Consider the following 7,871-nt stretch of genomic DNA (forward strand, 5'->3'; position numbering starts at 1 on the left):
AAAGAAAAAATAGACATAGAAGAAAGTTTTAAAAAATTAAACACAAAAGTAATTAAAGAAGGTATGAATAATAAAAACTTCTTTCTAGAAAAAAAAAACTCCTTGCTAGACAAGAAAACATTTTAGCAAAGAAGTCTTTTGGAAGCAAAAATCAAGAAAAAAATGGCTAGAAGAGGGAGATCATAACACAAAAAACTTTCATAATAGCACGCTATATACAACAGAGCTCAAAGAAAAATTATTAAAATTAAAAATGCTTTAGGCATTATCACTGAGAACCTTGATAATATATCAAAGATTTTCGGAGAACATTTTAATAATTTATTAAATAATTATGCAAGTTTGAACATGATAGCTCAAGCAAAAATGCTTGAAACTATACCAAAAGTGATTTCTATAGAAGATAATAAAGCATTAGACTCACCCATATCTCTAGAAGAAGTCAGATCTGTGTTATTCAACATGAACCCAAATAGTTCTCCAGGACCAAATAGATTCTAGGCCTTCTTCTACCAAAAGTGTTGGGATATTATCAGAATTGATCTTTGAAAAGCCATTGAGGCATCAAGAAATGGTGGATCGATATTATCAAAAATTAACAATACCTTTCTTACTTTGATACCCAAAATCCTGAAACCTGGGGGATTTTAGACCTATAGCTCTTTGCAATACCATCTATAAAATCATATCCAAAATTTTAGCTAATCGAATGAAAGCATTCCTTCCTAAGCTTATATTAGAAGAACAAATGGGATTTGTACCAGGAAGATCAATATTAGATGGGATACTCATTATATAAGAAACTTTGCACTTGGCCAATAAAAATAAAATGGCAAGCATGTTCATGAAACTGGATATTCAAAAAGCATATGATATGGTTGACTAGAGATTTTTATGCAAAACCATAGAAGCTTTCAGATTCTCTCACCAATGGATTAATCTTATCTATCAATGTATTTCTACAACTAAAACATCAATTGTCATTAATGGGACCCCCAAAGGCTTCTTTGACACATTTAGAGGTTTAAGATAAGGAGATCCACTATCTCCTTTCCTATACATTATTATGGCATAAGCCTTTGGTAGAGCTATCACAAAACCATATTATGATGGAAAAATTTGGGTATTACTGTTACCGAGAATGTCGCTAATATAACTCACCAACAATATGCTGATGACACCATTTTACTAGGAGAAAGTACAATAAATGAGGCCTTAAAACATCAATATGATTACTCAACAATATATGGATGCTTCAGGTCAAAAAGTGAATGCAGAAAAATTAGAAATATTTTTCATTAACACTAAACCTGAAATGAAAAAAAAAATTTGTAACATTATGGGATATAAAAGAGGTAGATTCCCATGTAAATACTTAGGAATAGAGATAGAAAAAGGTAGTAAAACTTACAAAGGATGGCATAATATTCTTGATAGAATGGATAGAAGGATGGGAGGTTGGAAAGATAAATGGCTCACTAAAGCAAGTAAAGTTACTAAGATCAAAATAGTTCTATCTACCCTCCCAACATATCCTCTGTCCTGCTTACCCCTATCAAAAAGTACTAATAAGAAGCTTGAGGACAAACTTGGAAGTTTCCTTTGGAATGACACTGACGGAAGAAAAAAAATTGGCACTTATAAAATGGGAAAATTTATGTAAGCCAAAGGAATTAGGACGCCTAGGTATCAAAAACTTAATTTGGAAAAATGAAGCATTAGGGGCTAAACGTACTTGGTGTCTTTTTTTATAAGGGAACAAAAATAGGCTAAAATTATGTATAACAAAAACCTTAATGCAGATGATCCCTACTCCATGTTTAGAATGAGGATCTTTCCTAAAGGATCTAAAAGTTGTAATTTTATAGTTAAAAGTAAAGCCCTGATAAGTAAATATCTCACATGGGATGTGGAAATCTGGGGGTATAAGGTCAGCAATTATAAAACTAAAAAAGTTATTAATGGAATTATAAGATGGGAATGGAAATCGGTGGAGAATTTAGACATGGAACTAGTAATAAAAAAGGTATATGAAAAAATTATTCAAAATAGGAAAATAAAATAGTTAGAGAGAAATGATAAACTTATTTGGATAGCATCAAAAGATGGCAGGTACAACATTAAAATTGGATATAGAGTTATCACTCATTCCCAAAGATGGGAAGAAGTGAATATCCCACTTAAATTATGTTGGGATTTGTCCTGTTTGCCAAAGGCAAGATTCTTTCTATGGATGGCATCTCAAAAGAGGATCTTAACTGCTAATAGACTTAGTAAGATGGGCTTTGAGGGATCATCAAGATGTGTTCTATGTAAGCATGACATTGAAAATATTGCTCGTATCTTATATAGATGCCCATCTACACAATATTGTTTGGATTGGCTCAGACAAATGATGGGTTGGACCACTCCAATGCCAGAATCCCTAGATGATTTTCTTAAGGGTTGGCCAATAGATAGAAATAGATGTATATATAGCAATTTATGGAATATATGTCCATCTATCCTCATTTGGGAAGTCTGGAAAGAAAGGAATAGAAGAATATTTTGTGATCATGATATGATGGCAGATGAGATTATTAATAAAATCAAGGCCTGCATAGTGGAAACTTTAAACGCTCACCTGAGAAAAACCCAGAAAGAGGAAGGACCATTTTCACTATGGGATGGACTAATGAAAAAGAATTGGAAAAACTTAATTAATCCCTTGCTTATTTATTAGAAAAAAAGAACAAAGAGGTGAGGGACAACTATGGATGGATTACACCACCGAATGGGTGGATCAAATTAAAGTTTTATGGAGCCTCAAGAGGTAATTCTGGTACTACTAGAATAGGATGCATCATTAATAATGATTCTAGCAAGTGGATCATCAAAAGGGCTAAATCTATAGGATCAACCACTAACAACCTTGTTGAACTAGAAGCTCTGCAAGAAGGTCTCCAAATTTTCCTAAATCTAGGTGTATCAAAACTTATTATTGAAGGAGATTCACATATTGTCCTACATGCCATTAGGAAGAGGAAGATGTCTAATTAGGTTTTAAATTCTAAACTAGAAGAAGTTCTAAAGTTTCTGGACCACTTCGAAGATATTCAAATTCTTCATATTTTCTAAGAAGGTAACAAAAAGGCAGATCAACTTTCAAATAAGGGTGTTGATGGTGAAAATATCTTAATTTATAATGATTAATAATTTAAACAGGAGTTAAATAGCCATAATAACATAAATAGATTAGCGAAACCCCATTCTAATTAGTGTAATAAACTTTGAAGGAAATGCCAGAGATTAAGGATACATTTGCATTACCTTTAGATATCTATGTATATATGGGTACAAATGGTGGTTCAAGAAAATATATATGGAAAATCTATATATCTAGGTGAATGCAACTTGTATAATTGTTGGAGCATTTGCCCCTCGTAGTAAACAAAGGGGTAGTTGGAGAAGAAGTTATAGATATTAATCAAAAGTTTGAAAGACTCGAAAGGTAATTGGAAAATAATAATTTAAAAAAGGGGGTTTTTTAATTCAAAAATAAAAATAGTTAGTTAATAACTCTTCCACATATGAAAGGAACTCTTTGTAGCAATTAGGAGATTAGTAAGTAATTTTTATATCTATTAATGTGTATTCCTAATATATTGCTCGGATGTGTGGGTGCTTTTTAACTTTGTTACTACTATTTTGTTTAACTGTTTTATTTTTCCCCTGTTCCTCTCATCATTGTGTGACATCAGGTTGTATCTCATTTTAGATTTATTCAGTGTCACTTAGCTAACATCAGATGATGATATCAAATAATCTAGAATCTTCTGGATCCTTTGAATGAGTTTTTTGATCTCTATTTAACATTGGCCAGGTATTTTCGGCATAGGTTGCCCTTTATGTGCGGAGTTTGTTTTAGCTTCATTCATAGAATGGAAACAAATGTGAGCCTATTTCATTCCTTAGAGGTGTTGACATATCAGTCAAGTTTTTTATTAGTGACATACACTTATTCAAATTGTAAGTATCTACCGAGCTTATTGTACAGTTAACAATGTTTACCAAGCATTTTAGTTGTTATCGAGTTCTACAATTGCTATCGAGTCCTTTGGACAAATTCTAGTGTACACTGAGCAGTTACAGTTATTGTGAAGATCAGCAGTGTAAACCAAGCATCTTAGTGTATGTTGAGTTTACCAGTGCAAATCAAGCTGTGCAGTGCTTACTAAGTTTGTAGTTAATGTAATCTGAGTCCAGTGTTAACCGCACTACTTAGTGTTAACCAAGTGACTTAGTTTATACTGAGCTCAAGGTAATAGTGTTTACCGAGCTATGCAGTGGTAAACAAGTGGTTTAGTTTATATGATGAGTTTCATAGTACTCACTGAGTCACCAGTGTAGACCAAGTTCAAGACTACTTGGAAGTGATCAGTATGGGCCAAGCTTCTATGTCTACCAAGTGCATCATGATGATGAGCATTGACAGTGGATGCCAAGTATTAGAACCTCACTGAGTCAATCTTCAAAACCTAAGACATTTGAGCCAACTTTGTAATATTTGTGTAAACTTGTATTACGACCGACTTTGTAATTGTATAATTGGATTGGTATATATGTAAGGTATTGTATCACATCCAATGTGTGAATATGTGTGTGAATATATGCATGGAATCAATATGATCATCTGAGAAGAGCAGAAGTGTGAATTACAAAGGCCACAACAGTATAAGGAGCAACAAAGATTCATCTATCAGAGCAAGGTGATTTATACACTTAAAGGAATCTCATTCAGTAAACCAAGTTGCAAATCAGAGATCAACTACTACTTCATCCTAACAGGTGGATCAGTCAACTCCTTTTACAAGCTAGACCTAACAGTCTTTTGCAAATCTCTTTACCAAGTGCATACTTCCATTGTATGTTTGTAAATCCTTTAACAAGGTGGACCTAGTAGTCCTTATTGCTCCTAACAGGGCAAATCATCAAAAGTGATCAATGTAAGCCGTAATAGGCCAACTTTATACTGCAGTATTAAAACTTGTGGGTATCATACCCACCCCAATTATACTTTCTATTTGGAAGGTTTTTGGGTCACCAAATCTTTGTGTCAAAGTGTTATGAATGTTTTCATATTTTCAATTTCTCATGCATGTAGTTAGATCAATACTTTCATATTGGATTAAAGTTTTAGAAGTTTTAGAAGTTACTCATTCACCCCTCCCCTCTTAGTAACTTAGTCTTTAAGAATATTTCCAACAAGAGGTTCGTACCATGGATTTTAGAGGCAATGTTAAACCAGAAAGATGGAATCGCCTCTTAAATCTTGTGGATGATATGACTAGGATTCTTGTCATATGTGTCTTAGGGAAGGGTGTTTTCAATTATGACTTCTCTTGGAGGACCAACAATGACATTGTCGGCTCCTTTATAGGCTGTTTGGCCAGAGCCAAAGTGGAGAAGTGGGCTAGCATCAGACTTTGCTATAATATTTTCAATCCAATTTGGTGTGGAGGGCTTGAAGAAGTTGTTAAGAGTATAGATGAAAAACTTAGGATTCCCCTACCAGAGCTTTATATGGCACATCCACCGAGGAGTTTCAACTTGGCCATTGTTCATAGACGTCCATCTCTGGTTATTCGAGAGAATGACCTATTTTTTTAAGAGTGCCCAAAAATGGAAGCCAATATCCACTTCTTCCTTAGATGGAGAGGGATCATTGAAGAGCATACCAAGGTTTGGCTCAAGAATTACCTTAGCATCTTTAATTCCTATATTCATCTAAGAGTGGAGCTTGATAACTTAGAAGCTTTGGAATTCTAAATTTTGAATATGGAAAAATCCAGTAGGGAGAAAAGAACCTTTGAATTCCTGCCAATTTTCCAAACCAAGAACCCCAGGACATAGCGAAAATCATCATGGTATACTAGAAAAAGGTAGTTTAAGTTTGTTGGAATCCTTTGGTGTGTATGAATGATTATATTGATCATCTAGGATACTGGTTGCTAGTTTTTGTACTTGTTAAGCCTTACCCACCCTAGCTTATGTATGGCTAAAGGATTAGATCAGGTCTTTGAGTTTATGCCTTCTTAGGTGTGTGGGTTAAGGCTTTTTTGTTATGAATGCTATTTACTCTAATAAGATTGTAATTACTATATGTAGGCAATTAGTTTTTTGGTTTGTAAGGCTTATGTTAGGGTGTCTGCCGGTGTCTAATTTTATGTCTCATGGACAATATTTTGCTTTGTTTTGTCCTTGACAAACCATTATACTTTGGGTTTGTATGGATTTTGATCTTAGATGTAATGCAAAGTTTAGCTTTATAGCATGGTAGAAATGGATAGAAGCTCGAGCTCATCCTTCTATGGAGATCTTTGTTTGCAAATACTTGTCTTTATAAATACATATAAATGTTATTATCTCTATCAGTTTGTTGGGCTTATCTCTTGTTTTTTGCCCCATTCAAATGGTTTATGATTTATCGTCATGGTTGAAATTGTCAAGGACGATTTATATACATTATCTATTTGCTAGATAAAATTGGGTCCTGCTTACTTTGGGTTAATTGTTTAGAGGCAATAGAGTACTTGATACCAAAATATGAGAGATTATCAAGATTTATATTAATATGGGGATCAACACTAAGTAGTTTTTGCTAAACTAAAACACTTAAGAAGTCATAAATTGGGAATCAGAATCTAATTTAAGCATACTTTGTTAAGTATAGGAAACTACAGACTAAATTCTAAAGTGAACAAATCAATAACATGTTAGCTGATATGGCATTAAGCTTACATGTAAGGGTAGGGTTCCTATTCTCTGTTTGAGAACTATTAATCATTAGGTTGAAGCCAAAGTTTTAGTAAGCTTTAGATTTAAGTATAAGGTTTCTAAATAAATATTTTAAGAGGGATTCAAAATAACTAACAAAGATTTTAAACTAATCTAAAAAATGTTAGGCTCAAATTTGTAACATGGGTGGATATTATGTTAGAGTTTGAGTGAGATCATTCACAAAATTTACTATTGATTTCAGTAATCTTTTTCATAATGTTAAATGAAGAAACATTGGGATTTCCAGCCAGGAATTCAAGGATATCTAAATTGATGTTTTTAAATAATAGTACTAACGTTCATTTTGAGTTGCATCAGTGATCAACAGGTTAGCAAGGCGTAACCATTTCATCTAGAATAGCAAAAGAAGAGGTATTTACAAAGTATATAAAGATTTGGTCGAATTTGTCACTCTTATCTCAAACACTGAATAGTATAAATTATCATTATAGAGATCATTGGAGCTTGCAAAATGTAGAGAAGGAATCTAGTCATGTATATTGTATTTAAAAACAAAAGTTGAAAGCTGGTAAATAGGGTATGCCCCTTTTAATAATGTAATAATAAAGGACCATGGTCCTAGGCAAGACTAGAAGTTTTCTTCTTCGTTCTTTCGTACCAATGCCCGTTTGAATGAAGATACTCTTATGTGTTTTTATTAAATTAATATAATCAAAGGCTTTAGTAGTTTACTTATCAAAAAAAAAAAACCTAACTTTAACCATAAAACCGATCATTTTCCTAAATCTAACCTCAATCCTTACCAACCATAATATTTGCATAAATAATTTTAAAAATTGATATTATACAATGCATTGTCAAACAAATTGTCTCATATAAATAAACGATAAACAAATATTAGAAATTATGGAAACAAATATTTAAATACTAGGAGGTATAGGCATCTTTGGATGTGATGATTTTGATAATTGTTAACTAATTAAAAGTTTGGATCTCTTTGAAAAGTGGTTGAACTAATTAACATTAATTTAGAAATATAAAATATGTGTCATGTGTGATCAATATGTACAAACATTGATTCATCGATCAAA

This window comes from Cupressus sempervirens, chromosome 4 (genome assembly GCF_028749045.1).
Source record: "Cupressus sempervirens isolate cs-2001-9-10 chromosome 4, ASM2874904v1, whole genome shotgun sequence".
NCBI classification, from domain to species: Eukaryota; Viridiplantae; Streptophyta; class Pinopsida; order Cupressales; family Cupressaceae; genus Cupressus; species Cupressus sempervirens.